The following is a 19729-nucleotide window of genomic DNA, read 5'->3' as shown; positions in this document are numbered from 1 at the left end:
GTCTCTGGTGCTGCAAGGCAGCAACTCTACCGCTGCACCACCGTGTTGTCAAAGATGCCCAGACATACATTCTGAATAGTTCATGCATTCCTCTTCAGATTAATAAATTTAACATCACAGTCAAGTATTCATGTTTACACAAATGGGAAGGATGTGTGGAACGAGCTGCTGGAGGAGGTAGTTGAGGCAGGGACTATCGCAACATTTAAGAGGCATTTGGGAAGACATATAGATAGGATGGATTTGGGCCAAACGCGGGCAGGTGGGACTAGTGTAACTGGGACATGTAGATTGGTGTTGGCAAGTTGGGCCGAAGGGCCTGTTTCAACATTGTACCATTCGATGACTTGTCTAGACATTTCTTGCATTGGGAATCTTCGGAATGCTACTAACCGCAAGAGTGCAGAGTCACACTAGACCCACAAGGCAGTCACCTCTTGGCTTAATCTGAAGAGGTTTTATCAAAGAGGTCATCGGGATAAATAGATGGTAAGTCAGCTCTCACACTGGTTTAATTGCAGGGTGGGGAGAAGCTGGCACAGTAGGCAGCTGCCAATTTACGCAGTTTAGTATCAGGGGCTGCACTGACAATTTCTGCTTGATCGGCACAATTCTCAGTCAAACGGCATAAAACGCTCCCAGCGACAACGTTAATCTAGAGACCATGGATAAAACAAAAACAAAAGTTGTGCCAGAAAGCTGTTCATAAATGTCATTTGAGAATTCCAGCCTTATTCTCCCAGGGGGAGAAGGGGGGAGTAATACCGATGGCTCTTCTTTCTATCGGTTGCCATGGCGATGGTATCCGCGTGAGACTTCCACTGAACCATTATCCCAATCCCAGATAACACACGAGCCCACCAAGATTTATATTATAATATTGTAAACGTTTATTTTTTGTTGAAGCTGGGAAATGGAATAATACGAATTAGGAAGTGAGGGACACGAGGAGATAGGGGAGAGATTTAAGAGGGACTAGACCAAGTGGACCCGTTGGGCCCAAACCTCTCCTGCATTGATGCAGCACCTTCTCCTAACCCCCTTCCCCCTCCCCCTCCCCTCCCCACTTCCCCTCCCCTCCCCACTTCCCCTTCCCCCTCGCCATCCCCCAACCCCCCTTATCCACCTTCCTCCCCCTCCCTCCCCCCCCACCTCCCTCCCCCTCCCTCCCTCCTGCCTCCCTCCCTCCCCCCACCTCCCTCCCCCTCCCTCCCTCCCCCTCCCTCCCTCCCCCCCACCTCCCTCCCCCTCCCTCCCTCCCCCCCACCTCCCTCCCCCTCCCTCCCTCCCCCCCACCTCCCTCCCCCTCCCTCCCTCCCCCCCCACCTCCCTCCCCCTCCCTCCCTCCCCCCCACCTCCCTCCCCCTCCCTCCCTCCTGCCTCCCTCCCTCCCTCCCTCCCTCCCTCCCTCCCCCTCCCTCCCTCCCTCCTCCCTCCCTAGGAGATAGATTTAAACTAAAATGTGAATAACTTAAAAAATATAACACCGATTTCAATAAAACTACTTGCTTTACCATTAAAGGGATGATGGTGAGTAAGGTGGGCCTAAAATTGTCGCGCTATCGGGTACCGTTTTGGCTGTAGTTCGATCACAAATAAACAAACAAACGAGAGTTTTAGTATATAGATTTCAGGATCAATCGTTCCACTCAGAGGGTGGTCCATATCTGGAACGAGCTGCCGGAGCAAGCTAGCCAAGCAGATACAGTTACGATGTTTAAAAGACATTTGGACACATGTATGGATAGGAAGGGTTGGGAGGGCTTTGGGCCAATTGCAGGCAAATGGGACTAGCTCGCCTTGGTCAGCAGAGACAAGGTGGGCCGAAGGGCCTGTTTCCCTGCTGTTACGGCTCTGTGACTCTATGACTGAAAAGAAGTCATCTCATTGAAGCAGTTGAGCTGAGTTTAGTTTAGAGATACTGCACGAAACAGGCCCTGCGGCACACTGAGGCCGCGCCGACCACCGATCCCCATACATTAACACTACTCTGCACACACTACACAGGGGCTCCAACGCCTTCTGGAGCTGCCGCTGAGAAGCCGAAGACAGAACCCCTCAGGCTGGAGCCTCGCGGGTCAGAGATGGAGCCTCGCGGGTCAGAGGTGGAGCCCCTCGGGTCAGAGGTGGAGCCTCGTGGGTCAGAGGTGGAGCCTCGCGGGTCAGAGGTGGAGCCTCGCAGGTCAGAGGAGGAGCCTCGCGGGTCAGAGGTGGAGCCTCGCGGGTCAGAGGTGGAGCCCCACGGATCAATAAAGCCTAGGCCCCGGAGTCTGTGGAGCCAGGGGCTGGGGCCTGTGGAACCAGGGGCTGGGGCCTGTGGAACCAGGGGCTGGGGTCTGTGGAACCAGGGGCTGGGGCCTGTGGAGTCAGGGGCTGGGGCCTGTGGAACCAGGGGCTGGGGCCTGTGGAGCCAGGGGCTGGGGCCTGTGGAACCAGGGGCTGGGGCCTGTGGAGCCAGGGGCTGGGGCCTGTGGAGTCAGGGGCTGGGGCCTGTGGAGCCAGGGGCTGGGGCCTGTGGAGCCAGGGGCTGGGGCCTGTGGAACCAGGGGCTGGGGCCTGTGGAACCAGGGGCTGGGGTCTGTGGAACCAGGGGCTGGGGCCTGTGGAGTCAGGGGCTGGGGCCTGTGGAGCCAGGGGCTGGGGCCTGTGGAGCCAGTAGCTGGGGACTGTGGAGCCAGGCGCTGGGGCTTGTGGAGCCAGGGGCTGGGGCCTGTGGAGTCAGGGGCTGGGGCCTGTGGAGCCAGGGGCTGGGGCCTGTGGAGCCAGGGGCTGGGGCCTGTGGAACCAGGGGCTGGGGCCTGTGGAGTCAGGGGCTGGGGCCTGTGGAGTCAGGGGCTGGGGCCTGTGGAGCCAGGGGCTGGGGTCTGTGGACCCCGGGGCTGGGGTCTGTGGAGCCAGGGGCTGGGGTTTGTGGACCCCGGGGCTGGGGCCTGTGGAGCCAGGGGCTGGGGCCTGTGGAGCCAGTAGCTGGGGACTGTGGAGCCAGGGGCTGGGGCTTGTGGAGCCAGGGGCTGGGGCCTGTGGAACCAGGGGCTGGGGCCTGTGGAACCAGGGGCTGGGGCCTGTGGAGCCAGGGGCTGGGGCCTGTGGAACCAGGGGCTGGGGACTGTGGAGCCAGGGGCTGGGGCCTGTGGAGCCTGGGGCTGGGGCCTGTGGAGCCAGGGGCTGGGGTCTGTGGAGCCAGGGGCTGGGGTCTGTGGAGCCAGGGGCTGGGGTCTGTGGACCCCGGGGCTGGGGTCTGTGGAGCCAGGGGCTGGGGTCTGTGGAGCCAGGGGCTGGGGTCTGTGGAGCCAGGGGCTGGGGTCTGTGGACCCCGGGGCTGGGGTCTGTGGAGCCAGGGGCTGGGGTTTGTGGACCCCGGGGCTGGGGCCTGTGGAGCCTGGGGCTGGGGACTGTGGAGCCAGGGGCTGGGGTCTGTGGAGCCAGGGGCTGGGGTCTGTGGACCCCGGGGCTGGGGTCTGTGGAGCCAGGGGCTGGGGTCTGTGGAGCCAGGGGCTGGGGCCTGTGGAGTCAGGGGCTGGGGCCTGTGGAGTCAGGGGCTGGGGCCTGTGGAGCCAGGGGCTGGGGCCTGTGGAGCCAGTAGCTGGGGACTGTGGAGCCAGGCGCTGGGGCTTGTGGAGCCAGGGGCTGGGGCCTGTGGAGTCAGGGGCTGGGGCCTGTGGAGCCAGGGGCTGGGGCCTGTGGAGCCAGGGGCTGGGGCCTGTGGAACCAGGGGCTGGGGCCTGTGGAGTCAGGGGCTGGGGCCTGTGGAGTCAGGGGCTGGGGCCTGTGGAGCCAGGGGCTGGGGTCTGTGGACCCCGGGGCTGGGGTCTGTGGAGCCAGGGGCTGGGGTTTGTGGACCCCGGGGCTGGGGCCTGTGGAGCCAGGGGCTGGGGCCTGTGGAGCCAGGGGCTGGGGCCTGTGGAGCCAGGGGCTGGGGTCTGTGGAGCCAGGGGCTGGGGCTTGTGGAGCCAGGGGCTGGGGCCTGTGGAGCCAGGGGCTGGGGTCTGTGGAGCCAGGGGCTGGGGCCTGTGGAGTCAGGGGCTGGGGCCTGTGGAGCCAGGGGCTGGGGCCTGTGGAGCCAGGGGCTGGGGCTTGTGGAGCCAGGGGCTGGGGCCTGTGGAGTCAGCGGCTGGGGCCTGTGGAGCCAGGTGCTGGGGACTGTGGAGCCAGGCGCTGGGGTCTGTGGACCCCGGGGCTGGGGTCTGTGGAGCCAGGGGCTGGGGTTTGTGGACCCCGGGGCTGGGGCCTGTGGAGCCAGGGGCTGGGGCCTGTGGAGCCAGGGGCTGGGGCCTGTGGAGCCAGGGGCTGGGGTCTGTGGAGCCAGGGGCTGGGGCTTGTGGAGCCAGGGGCTGGGGCCTGTGGAGCCAGGGGCTGGGGTCTGTGGAGCCAGGGGCTGGGGCCTGTGGAGTCAGGGGCTGGGGCCTGTGGAGCCAGGGGCTGGGGCCTGTGGAGCCAGGGGCTGGGGCTTGTGGAGCCAGGGGCTGGGGCCTGTGGAGTCAGCGGCTGGGGCCTGTGGAGCCAGGTGCTGGGGACTGTGGAGCCAGGCGCTGGGGCTTGTGGAGCCAGGGGCTGGGGCCTGTGGAACCAGGGGCTGGGGCCTGTGGAGTCAGGGGCTGGGGCCTGTGGAGCCAGGGGCTGGGGCCTGTGGAGCCAGGGGCTGGGGCCTGTGGAACCAGGGGCTGGGGACTGTGGAGCCAGGGGCTGGGGCCTGTGGAGCCTGGGGCTGGGGCCTGTGGAGTCAGGGGCTGGGGCCTGTGGAGCCAGGGGCTGGGGCCTGTGGAGCCAGTAGCTGGGGACTGTGGAGCCAGGCGCTGGGGCTTGTGGAGCCAGGGGCTGGGGCCTGTGGAGTCAGGGGCTGGGGCCTGTGGAACCAGGGGCTGGGGACTGTGGAGCCAGGGGCTGGGGCCTGTGGAGCCTGGGGCTGGGGCCTGTGGAGTCAGGGGCTGGGGCCTGTGGAGCCAGGGGCTGGGGCCTGTGGAGCCAGTAGCTGGGGACTGTGGAGCCAGGCGCTGGGGCTTGTGGACCCCGGGGCTGGGGACTGTGGAGCCAGGCGCTGGGGCTTGTGGAGCCAGGGGCTGGGGCCTGTGGAGTCAGGGGCTGGGGCCTGTGGAGCCAGGGGCTGGGGCCTGTGGAGCCAGGGGCTGGGGCCTGTGGAACCAGGGGCTGGGGCCTGTGGAGTCAGGGGCTGGGGCCTGTGGAGTCAGGGGCTGGGGCCTGTGGAGCCAGGGGCTGGGGTCTGTGGACCCCGGGGCTGGGGTCTGTGGAGCCAGGGGCTGGGGTTTGTGGACCCCGGGGCTGGGGCCTGTGGAGCCAGGGGCTGGGGCCTGTGGAGCCAGGGGCTGGGGCCTGTGGAGCCAGGGGCTGGGGTCTGTGGAGCCAGGGGCTGGGGCTTGTGGAGCCAGGGGCTGGGGCCTGTGGAGCCAGGGGCTGGGGTCTGTGGAGCCAGGGGCTGGGGCCTGTGGAGTCAGGGGCTGGGGCCTGTGGAGCCAGGGGCTGGGGCCTGTGGAGCCAGGGGCTGGGGCTTGTGGAGCCAGGGGCTGGGGCCTGTGGAGTCAGCGGCTGGGGCCTGTGGAGCCAGGTGCTGGGGACTGTGGAGCCAGGCGCTGGGGCTTGTGGAGCCAGGGGCTGGGGCCTGTGGAACCAGGGGCTGGGGCCTGTGGAGTCAGGGGCTGGGGCCTGTGGAGCCAGGGGCTGGGGCCTGTGGAGCCAGGGGCTGGGGCCTGTGGAACCAGGGGCTGGGGACTGTGGAGCCAGGGGCTGGGGCCTGTGGAGCCTGGGGCTGGGGCCTGTGGAGCCAGGGGCTGGGGCCTGTGGAACCAGGGGCTGGGGCCTGTGGAGCCAGGGGCTGGGGCCTGTGGAGCCAGGGGCTGGGGCCTGTGGAGCCAGGGGCTGGGGCCTGTGGAGCCAGGGGCTGGGGTCTGTGGAGCCAGGGGCTGGGGTCTGTGGAGCCAGGGGCTGGGGTCTGTGGACCCCGGGGCTGGGGTCTGTGGAGCCAGGGGCTGGGGTCTGTGGAGCCAGGGGCTGGGGTCTGTGGAGCCAGGGGCTGGGGTCTGTGGACCCCGGGGCTGGGGTCTGTGGAGCCAGGGGCTGGGGTTTGTGGACCCCGGGGCTGGGGCCTGTGGAGCCTGGGGCTGGGGACTGTGGAGCCAGGGGCTGGGGTCTGTGGAGCCAGGGGCTGGGGTCTGTGGACCCCGGGGCTGGGGTCTGTGGAGCCAGGGGCTGGGGTCTGTGGAGCCAGGGGCTGGGGTCTGTGGAGCCAGGGGCTGGGGTCTGTGGAGCCAGGGGCTGGGGCCTGTGGACCCCGGGGCTGGGGCCTGTGGAGCCAGGGGCTGGGGTCTGTGGAGCCAGGGGCTGGGGCTTGTGGAGCCAGGGGCTGGGGCCTGTGGAGCCAGGGGCTGGGGTCTGTGGAGCCAGGGGCTGGGGCCTGTGGAGTCAGGGGCTGGGGCCTGTGGAGCCAGGGGCTGGGGCCTGTGGAGCCAGGGGCTGGGGCTTGTGGAGCCAGGGGCTGGGGCCTGTGGAGTCAGGGGCTGGGGCCTGTGGAGCCAGGAGCTGGGGACTGTGGAGCCAGGCGCTGGGGCTTGTGGAGCCAGGGGCTGGGGCCTGTGGAACCAGGGGCTGGGGCCTGTGGAGTCAGGGGCTGGGGCCTGTGGAGCCAGTGGCTGGGGCCTGTGGAGCCAGGGGCTGGGGCCTGTGGAACCAGGGGCTGGGGCCTGTGGAGTCAGGGGCTGGGGCCTGTGGAGTCAGGGGCTGGGGCCTGTGGAGCCAGGGGCTGGGGTCTGTGGACCCCGGGGCTGGGGTCTGTGGAGCCAGGGGCTGGGGTTTGTGGACACCGGGGCTGGGGCCTGTGGAGCCAGGGGCTGGGGCCTGTGGAGCCAGTAGCTGGGGACTGTGGAGCCAGGCGCTGGGGCTTGTGGAGCCAGGGGCTGGGGCCTGTGGAGCCAGGGGCTGGGGCCTGTGGGGCCAGGGGCTGGGGCCTGTGGGGCCAGGGGCTGGGGCCTGTGGAACCAGGGGCTGGGGCCTGTGGAGCCAGGGGCTGGGGCCTGTGGAACCAGGGGCTGGGGCCTGTGGAACCAGGGGCTGGGGCCTGTGGAGCCAGGGGCTGGGGCCTGTGGAACCAGGGGCTGGGGACTGTGGAGCCAGGGGCTGGGGCCTGTGGAGCCTGGGGCTGGGGCCTGTGGAGCCAGGGGCTGGGGCCTGTGGAACCAGGGGCTGGGGCCTGTGGAGCCAGGGGCTGGGGTCTGTGGAGCCAGGGGCTGGGGCCTGTGGACCCCGGGGCTGGGGCTTGTGGAGCCAGGGGCTGGGGTCTGTGGACCCCGGGGCTGGGGTCTGTGGAGCCAGGGGCTGGGGTTTGTGGACCCCGGGGCTGGGGCCTGTGGAGCCTGGGGCTGGGGACTGTGGAGCCAGGGGCTGGGGTCTGTGGAGCCAGGGGCTGGGGTCTGTGGACCCCGGGGCTGGGGTCTGTGGAGCCAGGGGCTGGGGTCTGTGGAGCCAGGGGCTGGGCTCTGTGGAGCCAGGGGCTGGGGTCTGTGGAGCCAGGGGCTGGGGCCTGTGGACCCCGGGGCTGGGGCCTGTGGAGCCAGGGGCTGGGGTCTGTGGAGCCAGGGGCTGGGGCTTGTGGAGCCAGGGGCTGGGGCCTGTGGAGCCAGGGGCTGGGGTCTGTGGAGCCAGGGGCTGGGGCCTGTGGAGTCAGGGGCTGGGGCCTGTGGAGCCAGGGGCTGGGGCCTGTGGAGCCAGGGGCTGGGGCCTGTGGAGCCAGGGGCTGGGGCCTGTGGAGTCAGGGGCTGGGGCCTGTGGAGCCAGGAGCTGGGGACTGTGGAGCCAGGCGCTGGGGCTTGTGGAGCCAGGGGCTGGGGCCTGTGGAACCAGGGGCTGGGGCCTGTGGAGTCAGGGGCTGGGGCCTGTGGAGCCAGGCGCTGGGGCCTGTGGAGCCAGGGGCTGGGGCCTGTGGAGCCAGGGGCTGCGGCCTGTGGAACCAGGGGCTGGGGCCTGTGGAGTCAGGGGCTGGGGCCTGTGGAGCCAGGGGGCTGGGGCCTGTGGAGCCAGGGGCTGGGGCCTGTGGAGCCAGGGGCTGGGGCCTGGGTCGATGCCACAGAAGCGTCTGGAGAGGACCCAGTGGCGATAGTGGAGAGAGAGGTCGGTGCGGCGGTCGATGATGGCGCTGATCGATGGATGAGGACGGACATGTTGAAGTGAGGATGCCGCTGCCGAGGGAAGGAACTATGGACAATGGGGACATGGTGTGGGGGAGGGATGAGGGGGAGAAGGATAAAGGGGGAACTGGTGCAGGGAGGGGGATTTGTTACTTTGCAAGCACCCTTTGTTGGCGACTATTTGTATACCTTGGGTATGCAAGCAAATAACTTGTCACGTGTGACAATAAAGTAATCTATTCAATAGGGACAATTTTACATTTATACTAAGCCAATTATCCTACAAACCTGTATGTCTTTGGAGTGTGGGAGGAAACCAAAGATCTCGGAGAAAAGCCACGCAGGTCACGGGGAGAACGTACAAACTCCGTACAGACAGCACCCGTAGTCAGGATGGAACCCGGGTCTCTGGCACTGTGAGGCAGCAACTCTACCATTGCCCCACCTTGTCGGTTGATCGAAGTAGGAATTCAAAGAGCACAGGTGAGATTTGCTCAGAGTCCTGCATTACATTATAGGCATAAGAACACTTCCCAAAGACAACTATGCTGCATTGTGGTGGGGACTTTGCCACTTATAACTTCTCTTCACAGTTTATTTTGCTGACAAGAGGCTCTCACAGCAGAGGCCTGAGTGGCCATCAGTAAAGCATAACAGCAGATAAATTAATAACCACCACATAATCAATACATAATTCAGAAAGTTCAGTCCTGAAGAAGGGTCTCAACCTGAACGTCGCCCATTCCTTCTCTCCTGAGATGCTGCCTGACCTGCTGAGTTACTCCAGCATTTTGTGAATGCATAATCAATACAAATCATAAACAGTTATGAATTACCGGAAAACAATGCCTGTTATGTTATGAGAGTTTCCTCTAATTAATAAGTTCATTTTCACTTAAAAGAAGCAGTTGACCTCAATGGTTTAAAAGTTCATAAGTGATGGAACAGAATTAGGCCATTCGGCCCATCAAGTCTACTCTGCCATGCAACATGGCTGATCTATGTCTCCCTCCTAACCCCATTCTCCTGCCTTCACTCCATAACCCCTGACACCCGTACTGATCAAGAATCTATCTATCTCTGTCTTAAACGTATCCATTGACTTGACCTCCACAGCCTTCAGTGACAATGAATTCCACAGTTTCACCACCTCTGACTAAAGAAATTCCTCCTCATCTCCTTCCTAAAGGAATATCCTTTAATTCAGAGGATATGACCTCTGGTCCTAGACTCTCCCACTAGTGGAAACATCCTCTCCACATCCACTCTACCCAGGCCTTTCACTGTTCTGTACGTTTTAATGAGGTCCCCCCTCATCCTTCCAAACTCCAGCGAGTACAGGCCCAGTGTTGTCAAACACTGATCGTATGTTAATCCACTCATTCCTGGGATCATTTTCTTTAGATTTGTTTAATTTTGTTAGAGATACAGTGTGGAAACAGGCCGTTCGGCCCACTGAGTCCATGCTGAACATCGATCACCCATACAGCAGTACCATGTTATCCCAGTTTCTCATCTTACAAACTCGGAATGTTTTATAAAGGCCAATTAACCTACAAACTTGCAAGTCTTTGGAATGTGGGTGGAAACCAGAGCACCCGGACAAAACCCATGAAGTCTCAAGGAGGCTGTCCAAACTCCGTACAGACAGCAGCTGAGGTCAGGATGGAACCCGGGTCTCTGGTGCCGTAAGGCAGCAACTCTACCGCTGCACCACCATTCTGCCTTGGATGGCAGTGGCGACAACACTCCTAACGAGAAAGTGGTAGTGGATCTAACAGAAGGCTGGCAGAAAGAGCTTGTCTGTGCAAGCCATGGTTTTGTCATGTTGCGGAGGGGGGTGAGGGGAGAGGGGTTGGTTGGCAAGCTGGTACCTGTGGCATAACCCATGCCAACATATACCACACCTTGGGACCAGCTCACCTCACACTCCACCACCGTTGGTTTGGTCATCTGGAGCAAACAAGTGTATTATATTTTTACTCACTCACTCCATCCATCCCTCTCTCTCTCTCTCTCTCTCTCTCTCTCTCTCTCTCTCTCTCTCTCTCTCTCTCTCTCTCTCTCCTCTCTCTCTCTCTCTCTCTCTCTCTCTCTCTCTCTCTCTCTCTCTCTCTCTCTCTCTCTTCTCTCTCTCTTGCCTCTCTCTCTCTATCTCTCTTGCTCTCTCTCTCTCTGTCTCTCCTTCTCTCCTCTCTATATCTCACACCTCTCTCTCTCTACCATTTAGAACGGAGAATGAGGAACTTTTTCAGTCAGAGAGTGGTGAAGGTTGTGGAATTCTCTGCCTCAGAAGGCAGTGGAGGCCAGTTCGTTGGATGCTTCAAGAGAGAGCTGGATAGAGCTCTTAAGGGATAGCGGAGGTGAGGGGGGTATGGGGAGAAGGCAGGAACGGGGTACTGATTGAGAATGATCAAGCCATGATCACATTGAATGACGGTGCTGGCTCGAAGGGCTGAATGGCCTCCTCCTGCACCTATTGTCTATTGTCTATTGTCTATTGTCTATTGTCTATCTCTCTTGCCCTCTCTCTCTCTCTCTCTGTCCCTCTCTCTCTCTATCTCTCTATCTCAATCTGGATGGCAATCGGTGACTAGTGGGGTTCCGCAGGGGTCGGTGCTGGGACCCCAGCTGTTTACAATTTATATAAATGACTTAGAGGAGGGGACCAAGTGTAATAAATCCAAGTTCGCAAATGACACAAAAATGGGAGGTGATGGCGAGCCTGGAGGCTTGTTCTTTGTTAAAGAAGTTTATTGCGACAGCAACATTCGATTACAAAGTATAACGAACGAGATTACAGACAACCATTAATTCTAACTGTTCACTTCGAAGAACTCTCCTAACTGACTGGTTTTGGGCGCAAAACCACCACGTGACGATGCTGTCCAATCAGCGGGCTCAACTCCCTGGACCAATCCTACGGTCGCACCCACCCGTGACCTTGCTGCCAATTTGAGGGTTCGACTCCCAGACTAATCTCTATGGTCGCTACAAGGTAAAGCAGGAAGTGAGGAGGATAGAAAAAGCCTGCAAAAGGATATAGATAAGCTAGGAGAGTGGGCAGACTTGGCAGATGACATTTAATACTGATAAATGTGAAGTTATGCATTTTGGAAAAATAAATCATAAAGCAAGTGGTAATACAACGCAAAGGGACCTGGGGGTACTAGTACTGGAATCACAAAAAGTTAGTATGCAGGTGCACAAAGTGCCAAGTGAAGGCCAATGGAGACTTAGCCTTTATTGCCAGGGGGATAGAGTATAAAAGTAGGGGAGGTGTTGCTGCAGCTGTATACAGTATTGGTAAGACCGCATTTGGAATACTGTGTGCAGTTTTGGTGTCCATATTTAAGAAAGGATGTACTTGCTCTGGAGGCAGTGCAGAGAAGGTTTACACGGTTAGTTCCAGGGATGAGGGGGTTGACATATGAGGAAAGGTTAAGTAGGGTTGGGACTTTTCTCATTGGAGTTCAGAAGAATGAGAGGCGATCTTATTGAAACGTATAAGATCGTGAGGGGCCTTGATCGGGTGGATGCACTAAAGATGTTTCCGATGATCGGGGAGACCAGAACTAGGGGGCATAGTCTTAGAATAAGAGGGGGTTCTTTTAAAACTGAGATGAGGAGAAACTTCTCACTCAGAGGGTGGTTAGTCCTGTGGAATTCGCTGCCTCAGGGAGCTGTGGAAGCAGGATCGTTAAATAAATTAAAAATGGAAATAGATTGTTTTTTAATAGACAAGGGAATTAGGGGTTACGGGGAGCGGGCAGGAAGTGGACATGAGCTATTGTTAGTATAGTAAGACCTGAGTAATCTCCTGGACAAGTTTCGATCGCCTAGCTTGGGGTCGGAGAGGAATTTCCAGGATTTTTTCCCCAAATTGGCCTGGGTTTTTATCCATTTTTTTGCCTCTCCCAGGAGATCACACGGTTCTTTTGGGTGGGAAGAAGGGCGATAGTGGGAAGGGGGTTAGAGTAGGATCAGCCATGATCGTATTGAATGGCGGAGCGGGCTCGAGGGCCGGTTGGCCTACTCCTGCTGCTATTCTCCTGTGTTCTTGTGTTTTTGTATCTCTCGGCCTCAAGCTTGGGCCCTGGATTTTCAGCAAAGACAAAGAACTGTTGTAGGAGTGAATTTGCAGCCAGAGGCAGTGCATGCAGCCCAGCCCAAGCAGTGATAATGCCCCTGCCCAGCAGTGACCACTCCTGGGCTTGGTTTAAAACGTTTCAAGTTCAGACACATCGTTAAACTTGATGATGGTGAATATGTGGGTCCCTTGAAGGCAGAAATGGGTGAAATTATTATGGGTAACAAGGAAATGGCAGAAGAGTTGAACAGGTCTGTCTTCACTAAGGAAGACACAAACAATCTCCAGATGTACTAGAGGACAGAGGATCTAGGGAGACAGAGGAACTGAAAGAAATTACATTAGGCGAGAAAAGGTATTGGGTAGATTGATGGGACTGAAGGCTGATAAATCCCCAGGGCCTGATGGTCTGCATCCCAGGGGTACTCAGGGAGATGGCTCGAGAAATAGTGGATGCATTGGTGATCATTTCCCAATGTTCAATGGATTCAGGATCAGTTCCTGTAGATTGGAGGATAGCTAATGTTATCCCACTTTTCAAGAAAGGAGTGAGAGAGAAACGGGGAATTACAGACCAGTTAGCCTGACATCGGTGGTGGGAGAAGATGCTGGAGTCAATTACTAAAGAGGTAATAACGGTGCATTTGGATAGCAGTAAAAGGATTGGTCCAAGTCAGCATGGATTTATGAAGGGAAATCATGCTTGACTAATCTTCTGGAATTTTTTGAGGATGTGACGTAAAATGGATGAAGGGGAGCCAGTGGATGTGGTGTATCTAGACTTTCAGAAAGCCTTTGATAAGGTCCCACACAGGAGATTGGTGAGCAAAATTAGATTTTAGATTTTTTTAGATTTTGATTTAGAGATACAGTGCAGAAACAGGCCCTTCGGCCCACCGGGTCCGCGCTGCCCAGCGATCCCCGCATATCCTACACCCACTAGGGGACAATTTTTACATTTGCCCAGCCAATTAATCTCCAACCTGTACGTCTTTGGAGTGTGAGAGGAAACCGAAGATCTCAGAGAAAACCCACGCAGGTCACAGGGAGAACGTACAAACTCCGTACAGACAGCACCCGTAGTCAGGATCGAACCTGAGTCTCCGGCGCTGCATTCGCTGTAATGCAGTAACTCTACCGCTGCGCTACCGTGCCGCCCTGGTATTGGGGGTAGGGGATAGAGAATTGGTTGGCAGACAGAAGCAAAGAGTAGGAATAAATGGGTCCTTTTCAGAATGGCAGGCAGTGGAGAGTGGAGTGCCGCAAGGCTCGGTGCAGGGGCCGCAACTATTTACAATATATATTAATGATTTGATATTAAAGCTCACAAAGGGATAGGAGAGTATGGCCAAGGTGTAATAGGGATCGATGTGAAGGGTGAGATGAGTGAGGAATTTAAAAGTATTGTATATGAATGCGCGAAGTATAAGAAGTAAGTAGATGAGCTTGAGGCTCAGTTAGAGGTTGGTAGATATGACATTGTGGGGATTACAGAGACGTGGCTGCAGGAGGATCGGGCCTGAGAACTTAATATTCAGGGTTATACATCCTATAGAAAGGACAGGCAGGTGGGCAGAGGAGGTGGGGTAGCTCTGCTGGTGAGGGGTGAAATTCAGTCCCTACGAGGGAAGACATTGGGACTGACGAGGTGGAGTCACTGTGGATAGAGTTGAGGAATTGCAAAGGTAAAGAAGACACTAATGGGAGTTATCTGCAGACCCCAAAATAGAAGGCCCAGATTAGGGTGTAAGATGCAGCAGGAGTTAAAACTGGCATGTAACAAAGGTAATGCCACTGTGGTGATGGGGAATTTCAATATGCAGGTAGACTGGGAAAATCATGTTGGTTCTGGATCCCAAGAAAGAGAGTTTCGAGAGTGCCTCCGAGATGGATTCTTAGAGCAGCTTGTAATGGAGCCTACCAGAGAGAAGGCAATTCTGGATTTAGTGTTGTCCAATGAACCAGATTTGATAAGGAGAACTCAAGGTAAAAGGAACCACTTGGAGGGTAGTGATCATAATATGATTAGTTTCAATCTGCAATTTGAGAAGGAGAAGGTTAAATCAGAGGTGTCAGTGTTGCAGTTGAACAAAGCGGACTATGAAGGCATGAGAGAGGAGCTGGCCAAGGTAGACTGGAAAGGGATCCTAGCAGGAATGACGGTGGAACAGCAATGGCAGGAATTTCTGGGCATAATCTGGAAGACGCAGGATCATTTCATTCCAAAAGGAAGAAAAATTTTAAGGGGATTAGGAGGCAACTGTGGCTGACAAGGGAAGTTAGGGATGGAATAAAACTAAAAGAAAATGTATAAACATAGCAAAGAGTAGCCGGAAGCCAGAGGATTGGGAAACTTTCATAGGACAACAGAAGTAACAAAACGGGCAATACGGGCTGAAAAGATGAAGTACGAGGAGAAGCTGGCCAAGAATATAAAGAAGCTTCTTTAGATATGTTAAGAGACAAAGAGTAGCAAAATCAAATGTGGGTCCCTTGAAGGCAGACACAGGTGAAATTATTATGGGTAACAAGGAAATGGCAGAGAAGAGTTGAACAGGTACTTCGGATCTGTCTTCACTAAGGAAGACACAAACAATCTCCCAGATGTACTGGAGGACAGAGGATCAAGGGGGGGTAGAGGAACTGAAAGAAATTTCATTAGGCGAGAAATAGTATTGGGTAGATAATGGGACTGAAGGATGATAAATCCCCAGGGCCTGATGGTCTGCATCCCAGGGTACTCAGGGAGGTGGCCCTAGAAATAGTGGACGCATTAGTGATCATTTTCCAATGTTCAATAGATTCAGGATCAGTTCCTGTGGATTGGAGGATAGCTAATGTTATCCCACTTTTCAAGAAAGGAACAAGAGAGAAAACGGGGAATTACAGACCAGTTAGCCTGACTTCGGTGGTGGGGAAGATGCTGGAGTCAATTATTAAAGAGGTAATAACGGTGCATTTGGATAGCAGTAAAAGGATAAGTCCAAGTCAGCATGGATTTATGAAAGGGAAATCATGCTTGACTAAACTTCGGGATTTTTTAGAGGATGTGACAAGTAAAATGGATGAAGGGGAGCCAGTGGATGTAGTGTATCTAGACTTTCAGAAAGCCTTTGATAAGGTCCCGCACGGGAGATTGGTGACTCAAAGTAGACCACATGGTATTGGGGGGTAGGGTGTTGACATGGATAGAAAATTGGTTGGCAGACAGGAAGCAAACGAGTAGGAGTAAACGGGTCCTTTTCAGAATGGCAGGCAGTGGCGAGTGGAGTGCCGCAAGGCTCGGTGTTGGGGCCGCAACTGTTTACCATATATATTAATGATTTGGAAGAGGGAATTAGAAGTAGCACTAGCAAGTTTGCGGATGACATAAAGCTGGGTGGCAGTGTAAACTGTGAAGAGGATGTTAGGAGGTTGCAGGGTGACCTGGACAGGTTGAGTGAGTGGGCAGATGCGTGGCAGATGCAGTATAATATAGATAAATGTGAGGTTATCCACTTTGGCAGCAAAAACACGGGGGCAGATTATTATCTCAATGGAGTTAGGTTAGGTAAGGTGGAGGTGCAGCGAGACCTGGGTGTCCTTGTACACCAGTCACTGAAAGTTGGCGTGCAGGTACAGCAGGCAGTGAAGAAAGCTAATGGCATGTTGGCATTCATAACGATAGGATTTCAGTATAGGAGTAAAGAGGTTCTTCTGCAGTTGTACAGGGCCCTGGTAAGACCACATCTGGAGTATTGTGTACAGTTCTGGTCTCCTAATTTGAGGAAGGACATCCTTGTAATTGAGGCAGTGCAGCGTAGGTTAACGAGATTGGACAAGCTAAGTGCAGAAAAAATGTTCCCAATGTTGGGCGAGTCCAGAACCAGGGGCCACAGTCTTAGAATAAAGGGGAGACCATTTAAAACCGAGGTGAGAATAAACTTTTTCACCTGGAGAGTTGTGAATTTGTGGAATTCTCTGCCACAGAGGGCAGTGGAAGCCAAATCACTGGATGGATTTAAGAAAGAGTTTGATAGAGCTCTATGGGCTTGTGGAATCAAGGGATATGGGGAGAAGGCAGGCACGGGTTATTGATTGTGGACGATCAGCTATGATCACAATAAATGGCGGTGCTGGCTCGAAGGGCCGAATGGCCTCCATCTGCACCTATTTTCTATGTTTCTATGTTTCTATGTTTCTATGGATGATGGAATTAGAAGTAACACTAGCACGTTTGCAGATGACACAAAGCTGGGTGGCAGTGTAAACTGTGAAGGGGATGTTAGGAGGTTGCAGAGTGATCTGGACAGGTTGAGTGAGATGGCAGATGCGTGGCAGATGCAGTATAATGTAGATAAATGTGAGGTTATCCACTTTGGCGGCAAAAGAAAGGAGGCAGATTATTATCTCAATAGTGTCAAATTAGGTAAAGGGGAAGTGCAACAAGACCTTGGTGTCCTTGTACACCAGTTACTTAAAGTAAGCGTGCAGGTACAGCAGGCAGTGAAGAAAGCTAATGGCATGTTGGCCTTCATAACACGAGGATTTGGGTTTTGGAGTAAAGAGGTCCTTCTGCAGTTGTATAGGGCCCTGGTGAGACCACATCTGGAGTATTGTGTACAGATTTGGTCTCCTAATTTGAGGAAGGACATCCTTGCTATTGAGGCAGTGTAGCATAGGTTCAACAGGTTAATCCCTGGGATGGCGGGGCTGTCATATGAGGAAAGATTGGAAAGACTAGGCTTGTATTCACTGGAGTTTAGAAGGATGAGAGGGGATCTTATAGAGACGTATAAAATTATAAAAGGACTGGACAAGCTAGATGCAGGAAATATGTTCCCAATGTTGGGCGAGTCCAGAACCAGGGGCCACAGTCCTAGAATAAAGAGGAGGCCATTTAAACTGAGGTGAGAAGAAACTTTTTCATTCATAGAGTTGTAAATTTGTGTAATTCTCTGCCACTGAGGGCAGTGGAGACCAATTCATTGGATGAATTTTAAAAGAGAGTTAGATAGAGCTCTAGGGGCTAGTGGAATCAAGGGATATGGGGAGAAGGCAGGCACAGGATACTGATTGTGGATGATCAGCTATGATCACAATGAATGGCGGTGCTGGCTCGAAGGGCCAAATGGCCGCCTCCTGCACCTGTTTTCTGTGTTGCTATGTTTTTAATATCTATCCTTCAATAGACATTTCCAGCTTCACTCCCAAAGTGTACCCAAGTCACACCCCTGGCTACTCAGTCTCTCCTCCAAACCATAACGTGGCTTAATAAAAAGTTTCGACCCAAAATGTCAGTGATTCCTTGCATCCTAGACAGGTAGCTACTCATATTTCAATCGGGCAGCTGACAATGAGCTTGACTTCTCCATCCCCCCTCTCTCCATCCCTCTCCCACCCAAGTCGTACCAGTTTCAAAGTCGTACCAGTTTCAGAGTCTCATTGTCTGTGACTGGTTCCCACCTACACCACAGCTAACAATGGCCCGTCTCCTTTATCTTGGTTACTTCTTTTGCATATCTTTCAATCATTTGTTCTATATCTCAACCTCACCGTCTATATCTCTCGTTTCCCTTTCCCCTGACTCTCAGTCTAAAGAAACGTCACCTATTCCAGAGATACTGTCTGACCCGCTGAGTTACTCCAGCTTTTTGTGCCGATCTTCGGTGTAGACCAATATCTGCAGTTCCTTCATGCACACGCATGTAGGAGTACTTGGGATTCAGGAGCATATTTGTGCAGAAGGTGGTGGAGCAAGTCATTGGGTGTTTTCAAGGCATAGATTGCCAGGTATTTGATTGGTACGGGTGTCAAGGGTTTTGGGGAGAAGGAAGGAGAATGGGGTTGAGAGGGAAAAATAGATCAGACATGATCGAATGGCGGAGTAGTATTGATGGGCCGAATGGCCTAATTCTGCTTGTATGTCTTATGGTCTTATAATAACATAATTGTGTGAGCAAAGCTGGAGCATTTTGTAAATATCATCCCTGTCCTGAGATGGAATGACAGTTAACTTCGTGCCAGCCATTTGCTTTTTTTATGTGAAGTGGAATCTCATAATTTAGCTGTAAATGATGACGATCTGTCGTTTGGAACATCGTAATGGAACCATTAAAAGCGCCCTAGGGCAACGCTCTGCTATTTTCTCATTAAGGGAAAACAATCATCTCATAACTATCGTGATTTATTGTCATGAGTATTCAGCAGACATTGGCTGCTTGCGAGGAATTCTGGAGGAGGAGAAGCACAGAAATACCAATCTCCCATTTCCCATCCCTTGCCATCCTTCCACTGCCCAACAGGTGGTCTTGAGACAACAGAAGCACATCGCCCCAGAGATAGAGGGGTGCTTCCAAAGATGAATCTGGAACCAAGCAGCTAATGCAGAGGAAGAACCTCTTTGTGGCAGAGACTATATTCAGACTATGAATGAGTGAATGATACTTCATTATCACGGGTGACAAATCACAGTCACATACACGAGGTATGCAAAGAGTTGCCACATAAAGGGCGCGGACAAAGTTGCAAAGTATCCCGTGCTGGATCCCCCTTTGTTGTCCCCGTCCCTCTCCCTCTCGGCAGGAATCATATCTATGTACTAAAACTCGCGTTTGTTTGTTTGTTCCTGAACTACAGCCAAATCGCTACACGATAGCGTGACAATTCTAGGCCCACCTCACTCACCGTCGTCCCCTGGTCCTATGGAAGAAGTTTCATTGAAAGCGGTGCTATATTTTTAAAGTTATTCACATTTTAAAGTTTCAAAAAATGCACATGTGCAGTTGGGGCTCCGTTGGTCTGGTGCTTACGGAAGATGGCCACCGCACCTGCGCATGCGCAGAACAAACACGTTCTCGCGTGCACAGAACAAACGCATCCACGCGTGCACAGAACACACACGTCCTCGCGTGCACAGAACAAACGCATCCACGCGTGCACAGAACACACACGTCCATACGTGCACAGAACACACACGTCCACACGTTACACAGAACACACACGTCCTCGCGTGCACAGAACACACACATCCACACGTGCACAGAACAAATGCACCCGCATGTGCACAGAACAAACACGTCCTCGCGTGCACAGAACAAACACGTCCCACGTGCACAGAACAAACGCACCCGCACGTGCACCGAACAAACGCAGAAGGAGGGGGTGGAGGATAGGGGAGGGGGAGGGTGGGAGAGGGTGGGGGGTGGGGGGTGGGGAGGAAGGGGGGGGGAGGAGAGGAGGGGGAGGGTGGGAGGGGAGGACGGGGGGAGGGGGAAGGAGGGAGGGGGAGGGACCGGGTGTGGGAGGAGGGGAGGGAGGGGGAGGGACGAGGGGAGGAGGAATGGCGGAGGAGAGGGGGAGGGGAGGGGGGTTTGGGAGGAAGGGGGGAGTGGGGGAGGAGGGAGTGGGGGAGGAGCGTTAATGCAGGAGAGGTACCCCTAGTGGAGAGGGTGGGAGAGGAGGAGGGGGGAGAGTGAGAGGGGGGGAGAGGGTGAGGAGACAGAGAAGGGGGGAGGGGGACGGAGGG

The sequence above is a fragment of the Rhinoraja longicauda genome, chromosome 11 (assembly GCF_053455715.1).
Source record: "Rhinoraja longicauda isolate Sanriku21f chromosome 11, sRhiLon1.1, whole genome shotgun sequence".
NCBI lineage: Eukaryota > Metazoa > Chordata > Chondrichthyes > Rajiformes > Arhynchobatidae > Rhinoraja > Rhinoraja longicauda.
Note: the sequence above shows the minus strand (reverse complement) of the source record.